Source organism: Ursus maritimus, unplaced genomic scaffold, assembly GCF_017311325.1.
Source record: "Ursus maritimus isolate PB19 unplaced genomic scaffold, ASM1731132v1 scaffold_22, whole genome shotgun sequence".
NCBI lineage: Eukaryota > Metazoa > Chordata > Mammalia > Carnivora > Ursidae > Ursus > Ursus maritimus.
The window spans coordinates 22,100,299-22,115,689 of NW_024424675.1; the positions used below are offsets into that span (position 1 = coordinate 22,100,299).

The 15,391-nt window shown below is 39.3% G+C and overlaps 1 protein-coding gene across 4 annotated transcripts in view; it reads left to right on the top strand.

Moving 5' to 3' along the window:
• Positions 1-2,837: 2,837 nt before the first annotated feature.
• Positions 2,838-15,391, top strand: part of TPX2 (TPX2 microtubule nucleation factor) — a 56,465-nt gene continuing 43,911 nt past the window's right edge. For 2 of the 4 annotated variants that reach the window (XM_008703231.2, XM_040638130.1), the window contains exons 1-2: positions 3,362-3,608; positions 6,388-6,500. The gene's annotated coding sequence lies outside the window, so the exon portion shown is untranslated. The other 2 variants (XM_008703232.2, XM_040638131.1) reach the window with 2 other exon arrangements.

The following is a 15,391-nucleotide window of genomic DNA, read 5'->3' on the forward strand; positions in this document are numbered from 1 at the left end:
AAGGAATGACAGGAGATGAATCCCTTGGGTCAGGCTAACCCCTTGGAACAACTTGGGAAGTTCTTGCACACATCCTGGCGAGCAGGCACTGCCTCATTCACTCGCTCACCCACTGGGCACTTTCTGCCTAATAGTGCCTGGACGCGGCACAGCTCTGATGCCCCTGCTCTCCTGATGTAAAGCAAGCTACTTTTACCTCTACCCCCCCCAGGGCCTGGCTACTCAGTGGCCCTGCAGGTCCCTAGTGGTCAGGTGACGTGTCTGAGGACAGTGTGTAGCGACAGTATAGGCAGCCCCTGCCCTTCCTTTGTCTCTGTCCAGCCCAGCCCCTGCCTTCCTCCTCTCATTGCCATCCACCCCTTGGGGCCTGGGGAGCAAATGGCTTTGCATTTTCCACCTCCTAATACACTACATTTATTTACTTTGTTTAGAGTTTGTCTTCTCCGGGAGAATGCCAGGTTCCCAAAAACAGAGATTTTGTCTGCCTTTTCACAATTCTATCCCCACATTTAGTACAGTGACTGACATATGGTAGGTGCTCAATTCATGCTGCAGTGACTGTGCCTCTGTGCCTCTATGTGAAAGTAGATGAGTGTGTCTCTTGGAACTAAATCTAGAAATAGTCCTAGGTCACAGGGCATACATGTTTGACATTTTAATAGATGTTGCTAACTTGCCCTCTAAAACAGCCAAACCCATTCGTTCTCCTACCTTGCAAATCCTTGATACCATCAAACTTTTAATTTTGAACAATCTGATGGGTGAAAATGGTAACTTCTTGTTTAAATTTAATTTAAATCTAATTTAAATTTCAGTATTATTACTTGAGGCCAACTACCTTTGCATGTCTTTTTTTTTTTTTTTTTTAATTTGAAGATCTAATTGGCTTTATTAAGGAATTCCTGAATCGGGCCGCATCCCATCTAGCAAGTAGAGGGGAGTCCCCATTTGCATTATCTTTAATGGCCAATTTTGTTTCTTTTTCTAAGAACTGCCCATTTCCCCCATTTTTTTTCCAATTGAGTTTTTGTTCTTTTCTTACTGATTCATAGACTTTTTTTGTTTATTTATATATTGGGTTCTAACTCTTTGTTATATGCGGTGGAAATATTTAAAAATTTCCTACCCCAACATCATAAAATCTTTTAAAATTTTAAAAATTTTGATTTTTTCCTATCTTTAGGGTTTTAATTTGTTTTTGTTTGTTTTAATTTGTTTTAATTTGAAATTTGTTTTTGTAAATGGTATGGGATAAAAATCTAATATATTTACTCCAAATGAAAAGCAAAAGTCTTAACTCCATTACTTGTTTGTTTCCATCTGATTTGAAATTCTAGTCAGCATTTACTAAATTCTGATATACATGGTTCTGTTTCTGGACTCTTAAACTCTTCTACTGATCATTTTTGTTGTTTAAAAAAAAATTCCTATAGCAATACCCTGCTTAAAAAACTTTGTGGAAAACTTCACAAACATATTTATATGGACATATGTGTGTGTGTGTGTGTGTATCACGAACCTATCATTCAGCTTCATCGCTTATCAATTTGTGGCTAATCTTGCTTCATCAATACTCCCACCTACATTCCTCCTTGCACTCTCCCGATTATTCTGAAGCAAATTCTAGAGTCATTTTATCCCTACCATTTCTATATGTATCTCTAAAAACAGGAAGGAGTATTAAAACAAAAACAAAACCACTCTTACTGTTTACGTTTTGAAGAAATGAGATCTGTTGTCCTGTAGTTTTCCTGTCTGGATTTTGCTGATTGTATCCCCATGGAGTCAATTAACTATATTTTAAAAATTATGATAACTTAAAAATATGTTAATGTTTACGAGAGCTGATATGGCAATCACCTGCCTCCCCCATTATTTTTCCAAATTCAGATGCTACATCTTGTGCTTTCCTCTTCTATATAAATTTTGGAATCAACTTGGGAAGTTCCGTCACAAAACCTATTGCGAATTTCATTGGAATTGCCTTGAACTCTTCATATGGACAATTAACAGCTTAACAATATTGGATCTCCCCATCCACTAATAAAGTATATAAACTCCTTTACTTATTTTTATAGTTATTTAACCAAGTTTTAGTTTTTAATTTTCAGATAAAGATCTTAAGCTTTTTTTTTTTTTAACTTTATTTAATTTATTTTTTTGTCAGAGAGAGAGCACAAGCAGGGAGAGCAGCAGCCAGAGGGAGAAGCAGGCTCCCGGCTGAACAAGGAGTCGAATGCGGGACTAGATTCCAGGACCCTGGGATCATGACCCCAGCCTAAGGCAGACGCCAACCAACTGAGCCACCCAGGCATCCTTTAGGCTTATTATTATCATTATTTTTTAAAGATTTTATTTATTTATTTGACAGAGACCGCCCGAGAGAGAACACAAGCAGGGGAAGCGGGAGAGGGAGAAGTAGGCTCCCCGCTGAGCAGGGAGCCCGAGGCGGGCTCGGTCCCAGGACCCCAGGCCCGCGACCCCAGCAGAAAGCAGACTTTCAACGACTGAGCCACCCAGGCGCCCCTAGGCTTATTTACCTACACGTTGTAGTTTTTATTACAGTGATCTTTCCCCCCTTGTAGCTGCTATTATTTTCTGACTGATTATCGATGATGTATGGGACCAGACGTCCTTAATTCAAATTCCACCTCCTCCATTTATTGATTTTAGACAACTCACTCAACTTCTCTGAGCCTTTGTTTTCTCTTCTAAAATACGAGGATGATAAAGCAAGGAACGTAAATGGAATTGAAAGGGAAGGACCAACCAATCATAAACTGCGGCTTTAAGCCAGTAATATCAGGGCATGGGCTCAAAAAAGACTGAGACTCCTTAACGGCTGGGACAGACGCTGAGGGCGAGTCTATGTTGCATACAGGGGACTCTATATTAAAACGAATCGAATTCTTATGAACATTCAAGGCACCATGCACTACTATAGGAAGAATAAACATTCTCTTTCGTGAAACTTTTGGGGAGGTCCAGGTGCGCGCCACCGTGTTACCAGAAGCGACTCCTTATCTCTTCAGTTGGTATCACCTCTCCCGAAAATTTGGAGTGGAGCATTCTGGGCTTTGTAGTAATTTCCTTATTAGAGTTGTTCTAAAGGGCTCACGCAGTTGCATGAAACTACACTTCCCGGGAGCCTCCCGGGCCGGTTGTTTGCTTGTCCCTCATCCTGACTTCCGGCGTCCCTGTGATCCTCTGGGCCAATCCGGAGGCAAAGGATTGACGGTTCCCGCACTCTGATTGGTGCATTCGACTAGAGAGCCTGGGTTCAAATTTTCAACGGTAGTGAATGAAGTCCCGCGGCGGATCTTCCGGGCGCTTGGTCGTCAGAGCTGAGGCGAGGTGAGCCTTGGGTTGAAACGGGGAGCACCTGGGGCGCGGCCTGCCCTCTCCCTGATTTTCGAACGGCTGGAGGTCGCCCCCAAGACCGCAGCGCCTCCAAGCGCCTCTTGGCTTGGGCCTCTGAGGCGGTCGTATTGTGTGGGCGCCGCCCTGGCCAGGCGGAGAGGGAGCCGGGCTTCGGACCACCCTTCTCTTGGTGACAGGATTTTCCCGTGAATTGTGTCTCGACCGAGACTAGCGGGCTGCGTGTGCAGGTAGAGGCGGAGGCCGGCCGTGGGAAATGGGAATGTAAGGGTTGCAGGAGGCTCTAAGCTAATAACGGTAACGACCATTGTTACTACGCACAGATGAAATAAGCTGTGTTCACTCGGCTAAGCACTCTGCGTGCGTTTTCTCACTTAATTGTCGCACGAAACCAATGAAGCGGGTGCTATTCTTAGTCCCGCTTTATGGAGGAGGAAACTGAGGCCCACAATCTAGATTTCAAGAAATGGGTGAAAACGGTAGCCACGCCCTCAAGAAGTGTGGCTTTGGTGGAGGAAAACAGATGTGGACATAGACAACTACATTTAAAAACTATTGTGTAAGATAGAAAGGTAATAGATATGGTGTGAGAACATAATTGCGGGACTTTAATTCCAATTGGAGTTGTCCTTCTGTTTGGGATTTGAAATTCATCCTGTTTCATCCATATCTGCTTAGCCCTCTCCCTTTGTAACGAATATCTTGGTATTATTGCCTTTCTAATTTTCTATCCTAGTACATTTATAGATTGAGGAGGAAAGGACAAGTGCGAACCAGACTATAATATGGTAGGATTGTTTTGCTCCCTTTTTCTTGATGTATGGTTTCTTTGTTTCATATACAGTTTTCCTGTAGTTAAGTACCAAGGGCTTGTCCCAGTCAGCCCTGCTTAGGACCAGACAGCACTGAATGCTCTGCTGGTTTTGCTCTGGGGTCATCACTTTATGTACTCCTAGGTTCATTCAGCTCTACCTTGTCTTGACATCCCATGGCCTTTCTTTGTATTTGTCTCACTCATCGGGTGTCAGAATTTGAAACTATTTACTGCTATAATAAGGATATTCTTGTGTTGTGGCCTCAGTGTATTATACCCCCTGTCAAGCCACCCCTATATTATCCTTGGTTGTTTTGGAGTAGCACTGTTGGGTGTGTTAGCTCAATATTAAGTTGCCACTCTCGGGATAAAAATTTTTGTGGTTCCCAGCTCACTTAGCTAATTAGTTGACTTTTGAGGGTGTATTGTGTGCTCAGATTGGTGTTAGATACTATGGATATTCAGATGTATGATGTTCTCATGGGTTTTCTGGTGTGCTTGAGGACAAAAGACTGATTCAAACTGACAAGTGATGATCTGAACAAGATATGACAGCATTGGAGTACTATGGTGTTGTGTATTGTAAGTGCCCTGGCAATGTAGAGGTGAGGGAGATCAATGAGGCTTAAGACAGGCAAGGATGTCTTTGTGAAGCAGATAGGACACAAACTGGCTTTTGATAAGCAGAGTTTGGTTAGACAAGAACTAGAACAGTCTTGGTGCCCAGAAATTGCCCATTTACTATCTGCTGAATTGGATAGGCATGAGCACATTATCCAAATTGACTACAAAATTGCAGGTATGAAAAACTGGATGTATTCAACCAGGTTGGTAAATTTGTTTAAACTTGAAAACTTTTGGGGCACCTGGGTGGCTCAGTCGTTTGAGCATCTGCCTTCGGCTTGTATCATGATCCCAGGGTTCTGGGATCCGAGCCCCACATTGGGCCCCTTGCTCAGCAGGGAGCCTGCTTCTCCCTCTCCCTGTGCTGCTCCCCCTACTTGTGCTCTCTCGCTCTGTCAAATAAATGAATAAAATCTTAAAAAAAAAAAGACTTTAAACCGTTTAATAAAGTAGGTTGTTTTGGCCAGCCTTATGCTTAAGTCTGTGTATTCCAAGCTTAATAAAGTCAACTTATCCTACATTTGCAATTAAGCTTCTCCAGGGGACAGGATTATGTGGAAAAGTCCTTCATTTTTTGTTTAGATGCTAGGAGATATTCAAAGTTCTTCTATATCCCCTACATATTTTTTTCTTCAGCCTTTCCTGGGTCTCTTCCCTAATTCTTTTTGAATTGCTGGAGAAGGAAGGAAGAAAGAAGAGATCTAAATGCCCTTTGGCAAACCGAATTTTCTTTGCAATGAGTAAAGTTAGGAAATAGAATTGGGAGACTGAACAGCCCAAACAATTCTATGAATGGGTCTTATTTGAGACAGGGACCTAGAGATCAGTGGTGTAAGGTACTTGGTGCACAAAGTATAGATAACTGAGAGGGGTTCTGGTTATGTTTGTTTGCATAGAGAAATTTGATTGAAGGGAAATTAAAGATTAGTGAGAAAGGAGCTTACTTTAGAAATGTTTAAAAATACTATTAAAAAAAGATAGTAAAAGTTTTTTTTTCTCCATATTATAAGCATGCCTATAATTTGTCCTGATGTTTGAATAGGGTAGAAGTGTACACTATCACCCATTGGTGTCAGTGTTCCTAAATTGCAGATTTTGGAAAGGTAGTTTTAAAGTGGGAGTGTATAATATTAAAGACACCATGAGACAGCAAATATATATTCAAAAACTTAAGCTGAGGGGCGCCTGGGTGGTACAGCGGTTAAGCGTCTGCCTTTGGCTCAGGGCGTGATCCCGGCGTTATGGGATTGAGCCCCACATCAGGCTCTTCTGCTGTGAGCCTGCTTCTTCCTCTCCCACTCCCCCTGCTTGTGTTCCCTCTCTCGCTGGCTGTCTCTATCTCTGTCGAATAAATAAATAAAATCTTAAAAAAAAAAAAAAACTTAAACTGAAACAACAATTAAGTTTGACATTTGGGGCAGATTTATGCTATTTAGACCTTAGCTCTTAGAGGCACTCTTTGGTTTTGAGAGTGGGTATCCCTGGTGTTTTATAGCCCTTTCCTTTTCTCTGTTAACCATTTTTACTACAGAGAATATGAACCTGTTATATCACCTTTCTGTTTCTTCCAGGTTCTTGATAAGAAGTACTTGGTAGACTTCAGCATTTCAGAAGGGAGGTGAAAAAATATATTGCAACTCTGAATCAAGCCTGTAGGCAGGTGGACTGAAAGATTAAACCACAGGTAAGGCTGTGTCCAAAGTGAGTTACGTTAAAAAGGAATAAGAGGAACATTAATATATTACCACCAAAAGTGTTTGATGTATCTTCAAAAGTAACATATTTTGAAAGAAAAATTTTTTAATATGGAAAAACAAAAGAAAGAACTATCTATCACTCACTATCCTACCTCTCAGATAAACTGTTGCTAACTTTTTGATAGATTTCTTTCCAAATTTTTCTGTGTCCATATTTGGTTTTAAAAAGTCATACACTAAAAATTTTCATTATTTTTTTCAACTTAATAATTAGTTATAAACATTTTTTCATGTCATTAAAATTTGCTACAACTTTTATTTCATTTTATTTTATTTTATTTAAAAGATTTTATTTGTCAGAGAGATCATGCACAAGCAGGGAGAGCAGCAGGCAGAGGGAGAAGCAGGTTCCCTGCTGAGTGAGAAGCCCGATGGGGGACTCTACCCCAAGACCCTGGGATCATGACCTGAGCCAAAGGCAGGAGCTTAACCAGCTGAGCCACCCAGGTGTCCCGCTACAACATAATTTTAATGTCTATGTGGTGTTGCATTATATGGTTCTGCCATAGTATTTTATGCAGTGAAATCATTGGTCAAAAGAATGCATATTTTTAAGACTTGGGTACATAACACCAAATTGCCTCATAGGAAAATTATGCTGATTTACATACCCACTTAATAGTGTATATTCACACAGGCACAAATTTATATTTTAGAAATATGTGATACATTCACATGCTGCAAAAATCAAAACAGTATAAAAAGTTTTATAGTTAAAAATCTTCTTTCAATCCTGTCACTGTCTCCCTCACTTCCTGGCATCTCATAGGTAATCGTTTTTTGAGGTTCTTGGGTACCTGTGTATCTACATTCCAAGAAGGATACCTTTTGAAGGATGTAAATCTTTTCAAGACTGAATGATTGAGATTTCACTAGGAATGTAACCTCCTGCAGCCCCACTGTCAATCCTTACAAACTCTTTCAGCTTCTTACTATTGAAACAGCAGAACACTTTGATATTTACAAAGATTTCCTGATATTTTACAAAGATTTCCTTTTAGTATTCTACAAAGATCTGTGTCATTATTTGGTTTGAAGGTAAATGGCATCATTGATTTTTATCCAGGTCTTACTAGATGTACAAGAGTGGATTACAGTTTATAGAGTTGTGTGGATAAATAAAGCAGAATTGAGTTTGTAATCCATAACTCACAGGTTTGGGAGAGGGATGATAAAAAAAATATATCTGCTTGAGGTTTCTGGACAGTGATGAATTACGACAAGTGTCCATGTGTCCTGTGCTGACTTCTGAGTGCTTGGACAGTGAGGGATTGTCATTGGATTTTAAATTGACCCAATTTTGGAAGCTTCATGGATCTCTTTCTGTAAACAGATCCAATTTCAATGTAGAATTTAGCAAACATAAATGTGGAAACACAAAGTCCATTAACTTCCTTTAGACTTAGTTTGTGACTTTGATTAACAGTGAAAATTGCATGCTGGATTATGTTGCCATTTACTGACTCCTGCTAATCCCTTATGTACAAAAAAATGTAGGTGTTTTTTTCCCTGGGTAAGATGAAAATAACTCAACTCTATTTAACTTGTGGTACGGTAACAGGATCTCTTATCCCTTGTGAAAGTAGGAGAGGGTGTGCCTGGGGAAATGCACCATTTGGGATGGGACCATTTAACTAATACACTTCTAATGAAGTCTTGATTTACTCTTACTCTGTTTATTATATTACCAGTTGTTTAACTCATGATTTTTCTTCCAGTAGAGATAGGTACAATGCAGCTCACAAGGTGGAGAGTGAAGCGCTTGAGAGCATTTGTCACACCAGTCTTTGTTTTGTTTAGGAGCTGCTAGTCTACTATTTCAACCTTGCTTAGGATGCACCCTTTTGCAGTTTTCCCCCACCTCCTCTGAACCTGCACCTTTTGATTTATAGAGGTTGTCAAGGCTAGTTATTTTTGGTTTGAGAGTGAAGAGGGACAGGACATGATGGAGGTTAATTTCAGATGAATGTGGAAACAAGTTACATTGCTTCTTTTGTAATCTTCCTCAATTATGTGCTTTTCCCACATTTGTTTCCCCTTTCCATTTATCTCTTCCCTTAGAAAAAGTCAGGATTCATGCTTAGTTTGTAGAGCTGTGCAGGATTGTCTGTATCTTTTTGTTGTTGTTTGTGCATATCTTTTTTCTTTTTAAAAAAATTTTTGACTTGAGTATGGTGACACACAAAGCTATATTAGTTTCAGTTTACAAGATAGTGATTCAACATCTCTATAGGTTATGCTGTGCTCACCACTGTCTGTATCTTTTACGCATCACTTCCACCAGGTATCCTTCTCTGACCCTCCTGGTCCCCTTCTCTGCACTTCCATAGTGGCCTTGGTTTTTCCCCTGTTGTAGCAAGGATCACCCTGTATCACTATTGTCTGTATTCTCCACTCAAATATGAGTTTCTTAAGGGAAGAGATTATATATATCCTTTTAGTCTTTGTTTTCTGGAAACAAAAATGAGCTATATGATATGATGATGGCTCTTTATAGGCAGTTCTAAAAGGAACTAAGTAGTTCATAATATGGGAGAGGCTTTTTCCTCTTTCTGTTGTAGGAATATTGGTCTGAAAGAGCTATTTCTTCACTCAGAATGTTTCTAGTTTTGCAGGAGTCTCGAGTTGTGGTAGATTCAGATAATTTTGAAATGTGAAGCTGATTCTCTTGCTTGGCAGTCTGATTTGTTTGGGGGAATGTGGTTGACGCATGTGCCTTTTTTCTTTCTTTCTTTTTTTTTTTTTCCAGTGAGACCTGTTGACAGAAATTCAATCTTGATTAAGGGGTGCAGGAAGGCATCCAGTTCCCATGGTGCCTGGGGCTCTCTCATTTAAACAGTTGGCCCAGCCCTGGCCTATTCCATTTCCCACTAGGCCTTGTGCTTTTTAATTTTTGAAGGTTTCACATCGTAATTTTATTATTTGTGGGAGAAGCAGCACGGTGAAACCGGCATAACCCAGAAGTTGCTTTTGGTTTTGTTCATGTACTTGTGCTGTCACCTTTTATTGAAGAGAGTCAGACTTCTCAGTGGATATATATTTAGTTTACTTGTTCCCTTTTTAGGGGGGTTGGTGGGGGTGGTCTCCTGAGTTGGTCATACTGGACCAAAAGATAGCTTAAAAGAAGCTTTTTAAAAAAGAGGTCATGTTAGAAAAATTGTATTTTGGTTTTAAAATTTTCACCTGAGTAAAGATTAGGCATATTTAGGTTTGAGCCCCTTGCCTTTTGACCCCCATCAATCAAATGCACTCTTAGACCTCAGAGGGTATCCCTCCTTCTGATTGCTTAAATACCCTCTTCTTTGTCTCTTTTACACTAGAATATCCACTGAGCGGTTTAGACTAACTTGATCTTACGTAAAGCAAAAACTTTATATGCAAGACTACAAACTAAGAAAAAGGGAAATTAAGGGGTGGCATTTTACTTTATGGGCTGATTCAGCTCAGAGCTTTCCCAGTGTATTTAGAATAGGTTTCTTAATTTACCAATATTCTTTTATGAACAGCTTGTTAGGGATACTTAGTTTTATGTAAAGCAGAGTTAATTTTTGCATTTGTCTGACAGGTTAGTATGATTTGGTTACCTACCTCATCTCTGAAGTAATGTTATAGGAAAAACCTGTACATTATAGCAACTCTAGATTTTGGAATCTTGAAGACCTGGTCTTAAAACTCAACACTGCTACTTGCTAGTTGGTAATCTTGGAGTAGCTTAATCACTCTGAGACTGTTTCCTTATTTGTAAAATGGTGATGATGATATCTACCTTGTATATTGTTAATGAAGTTTAAATGAGATGATTTATGTCAAGTGCCTGGTAAAGTGTTTGGCCTGTAGTAAACAGTATTTGGAAGTTATTATCTACAAATGGGTTTTTTTTTTTTTTAAGATTTTATTTATTCATTTGACAGGGGTAGAGACAGCCGGCGAGAGAGGCAACACAAGCAGGGGGAGTGGGAGAGGAAGAAGCAGGCTTCCAGTAGAGGAGCCTGATGTGGGGCTCGATCCCAGAACGCTGGGATCACGCCCTGAGCCGAAGGCAGATGCTTAACCACTGAGCCACCCAGGCGCCCCCATCTACAAATGGTTTTATCCCTTGTTCCTTGACATTTCATATTGATCTACATGCATATCTGTCTTTTAAATAAATATGAGAGTAAATAAATAAAAACAAACGAATAAATACATAAACACACACACACACACGCACACACACAAAGGGGTGCCTGGCTGGTTCAGTTGGTCGAGCATGTGGCTCCTGATTTTGGGGTTGTGAATTCGAGCCACATATTGGGCATGGAGATTACCTAAAGAAAAAAATTAAATACGAGAGGTGGTGGATAAGGACACACCCTTTAGGGCCTATCTGAGTTCAAATGCTGGCTCTGCTGCTTCTTAGCTGTGTAGCCATGAACAAGTAGTAAATCCCTCCTTGCCTCAGTTTCCTCATCTGTAAAATGAAGATAATAACAGTACTTACTTCATAGGATTATTGGAGGATTTAGTGAGTTAATACATGTAAAACACTGTCAACAGTGTCTGGCATCTCATAGGTACTCAGTAATTAATAGCTATTATTATTTTTAACTTTTTTTTTTCGAGTTTATATACTTCTTATTAAGTCAATACCCAGGAACATTTTGTTTTTATACAGGAAAAAAAAAAAGGATGGGTAACATTTGGATAAGTGAAGTTAGTAGCCAATTTATAGACCACGTAAATGGGAAACCTTATTTCCAAAAATCAAGAGGTTTAGCAATTATTGCTAGATTACCAAGAGTACTTAATAAAAAACTCCAGAAAACCCAGTGACTTATGGACTATAAACAGCAATTTAAGGTGAAATGAATACTGCTTAACTAGTTCTTTAAACTGAGAAGGTATGCATCTATAAAACGTATTCAAAGAGTATAAAAGTTCATATAGTGAAGTCTTCCCCTGACCCAGAACTCCTAGCTCTCTTCCCAGACCCAAATACCGTTAACACTTTTATGTCTCCTTCCACAATAGTCTTACGTGTGTGCAAAGGTATATATGAGTATATATTACCCCTTTGCTTCTTTTTAGCATGAATGGGAGTATGAACTTTTATATTTTACATTTTTAAATAGCTCTTGGAGCTCATTGTGTACATATCATATGTACACCTAATATGTATTACATATGTAATACCTAATATTAAAGTTATTTCATATTTTATTATATTATTGTGCCATAATTTATTCAGCCAGTCTTCTTTTTTTTTTTTTTTAAGATTTTATTTATTTATTTGACAGAGATAGAGACAGCCAGCGAGAGAGGGAACACAAGCAGGGGGAGTGGGAGAGGAAGAAGCAGGCTCATAGTGGAGGAGCCTGATGTGGGGCTCGATCCTGTAACGCTGGGATCACGCCCTGAGCCGAAGGCAGACGCTTAACCGCTGTGCCACCCAGGCGCCCCTATTCAGCCAGTCTTCTATTGGTGGAATTTTGGTTTTTAGTTTTTTGGCTTTTATGAACAGTACTTTAGTATTTTTATATTTGGTAAGATCTATCAAAAAGAAAAATGCAGTTGCCCTTCAAAGAGGGTAGCTGTGTAGCTCCATAATTAAAAAAAGAAAAAAGAGTGTGAGGGTTAAATTTGAACACTTTCCAGGTGGTTTTCTGTAGCATGCTTTGGTGGAAATCATGATTTTTAGAAAGCTAAGTGGGGTTGTTGCATATTACATTCCTGCCTCTTCCCTCCCCCAACTTTAGTAGTCTTCATTACATTCCTGCCTGGGAAGTGTTCCCAGTGACCTGGGTTAGGCATTAAGATCATGGGAATCCAAGATTTTCCCATGTCTTCTAGCATGTTTGTTCCCAAGAACAGGAAAACTTATTCCTTACAGCAGGGGAATTTTAACCACTGTCAGTCACTGGGGAATCTTTCAGTGAGGGTCTTTTGAATACAAATGTGGTCAAGGAGAGGAGAGGTATCAGTAGGTCAAAAGGCAGTGATAATATCTTACAGTAGTGTACATTATAGTACTTGAAATGCTTTTTCATTTGTTTATGGGAAGTAGGTAGAAAGGTAGAGTGACTTGCCTGTTATCATGTACATCTAGTAAATTCCAGAGACAGGTCTAGAATTCTAGACTTCTATGTTAGTTGGGATTGTTTTGGGCTATAAGTGACAGAAAATGTGACTATAATGACTTATACAAAAAGAGTATTATTGTCTGGAGGTAGGTCGTTGATGATATTTGATCAATGGTCAGTAGCTTAGCAATGTCAGGGCCAATGTTATTTTCTTGGCCATCTACTTGTGTGCATGATAGCTGCTGTATCTCTAGCCATTGCATTTGCAAGAAGAAAGGTGAAGGGAGAGGGCAGGAGCAAGGGTGTGGTTGTATCAGGAAAGTAAGTTTTCCTGTGAATCCTTCAGCAGATTCCTACTTCTTTCTCATTGGCCAGAGCTGTCCATGGCTATTCCAAGCCTGGAAGGTGTTGATCAAGGTGGTGACTTTCATTATAATAGTAGGTGCTTCCTACTATTTAGAAGACGTTCAATGAAAAATATTTAATCATGGCTTAAGCCATATTAATTTCTAATCCTCTTTATACTTATAGTTTATACAGTGTAATTTGAATATTTTTTGAAAAGTTGAATGAAAGTTTTTTTGTTTTATTTTTTAAAAACATTTTTAATTTAAACTCAATTAATTAACATATAATGTATTATTGGTTTCAGAGGTACAGACCTGTGATTCATCAATCTTATATATTCCCCAGTGCTAATTACATCACATGTCCTCCTTAATGTCTGTCATCCAGGTACCCCATTCCTCCATTCACCTTCCCTCCAGCAACCCTCAGTTTGTTTCCTATGATTAAGAGTCTCTTATGGTTTGTCTCCCTCTCTGGTTTCATCTTGTTTTATTTTTTCCTCTCTTCCCCTATGATCCTCGGTTTTGTTTCTTAAATTCCACATATTAGTGAGATATGATAATTATCTTTCTCTGATTGGCTTATTTTGCTTAGCACAATGTAATTTAAATATTATATACTATCTTATTTATTGGGTGTGGTGGGACCTTGGCTCCTATCTAGATTTTAAGCTCCTTTGTGTCTGAGACTAGATCTTCTACTTCATATGAGACAGAGAGTCTTATCCTTGAGTATTAGTGAGAAAGGAGCTCCAGTATCATCAAGCCCACATCTTAAGGGCCGTAGTGAGTGTATAATAAGAGTGGACTGCTAGTAAATAGCTTATTGAGTTAAATTGAATAATGAAAGTAGAAAGAGGGGAGAGTGAAAAATTTAGAATGAGAATAATAAGGACTCCTCTATTCAGGGCAAAAGACTATGGAGAATGGAGATATACTAGGAAATACAGTACCATTATGCAATGAGAGGCCTTAATTATGTTAATACGCTTCTGGTGAGAGGGCAGAATAATGTGGAAAGAACATTTCATTGGAGTTAGGAGCCTCAGTTCTAGATCTACTTCTGCCATTATATAACTGTGTGATATTGGGCAAGTCATTTCTCTCTTCCGCTTCCTCTTGTAGGATGGGAATAATAATTACTGCTTTACAGGATTGTTGAGAGTATTAGAAATAATATGTATTTAGTACTTCGTGGCACCTGGTACGTATAAGTACCTTTGGTAACTGTTTTTACCATGATTGTTAGTATTTCTGTTGTGTGATCTTGCAAGAGCCTTTTTTTGCTTTAATTAATCCTTATCTATAAACTACAAAAGTTAGGTGTTAATTTAAGATTCCTCCCAATTCCAAAATAATCATGTTTCTACCTAAGTACCTTAACTGGGGCATTGTTATAAAGGTATCCATGGAGTTCTGGCTGCGGTGAGTTCATAGGAGAGACCCTGGGAAGATGAAGTTCTCTTGTATATAGATTGATGTCACTATGTAAACCAAATATTTATTAGAACAAATGTTTCTGAAGCACTCAGGTACCTTCTGAATTACTGCAGTCCACTGAGAGAAGCTAATGAAATACTGGCCAAACCACTGAGCAATGAAGTTGGATGTAACTAATCTCATGATTTATCTCAGAGTATAGGTATAGTGGTATAATATAAAGAAAATGAGCACTGAGAGTTATTAGTGCCCAGAATTGGTAATGGTTTGGGGAATTGGCATACCTCTCTGGTAATATAAGTGAGTATTCCTTTTTTGAGGAACATTTTCACAGTTTGTATCAAGAGCCAGCAAATCCATTTTCTAAAAAAGATTTTATTTATTTATTTGAGAGAGAGAGAGAGAGCACAAGCTGGGGGGTGCAGGGTCTGAGGGAGAGGGAGAAGCAGACTCCCCTCTGAGCAGGGAGCCCGACATGGGGCTCGATCCCAGGACCCTGGGACCATAACCTGAGCCTAAGGCAAACACTCAACCAACTGAGCCACACAGGCACCCCCGGATATTCTTCTAGTAGTATCTTTAAAGTGAAAATATTGGGAAATGCCTAAAAATAGGGGATAAGTAAATTATGGTACAGCCATCAATTGATAAAATATCTATATGTATTGACATCGAAAATGCTCACAATATGTGAAGCAGATTCATATATATGTGTGTATATATATACAGAAAAAGAATGAGAAAGAGGGGCGCCTGGGTGGCTCAGTCGGTTGAGCTTCTGACTTTGGCTTGTGTCATGATCACAGGGTCCTGGAATTGAGCCCCACGTCAGGCTCCCTGGTCAGTGGGGAGCCTGCTTCTCCCTCTCCCCCTCCACCTCCCCCTGCTTCTGCTCTCTCTCTGTGTCAAATGAATAAATAAAATCTTAAAAAAAAAAAAAAGAGAGATGACTGGAATAGTGTGGCATTGTAG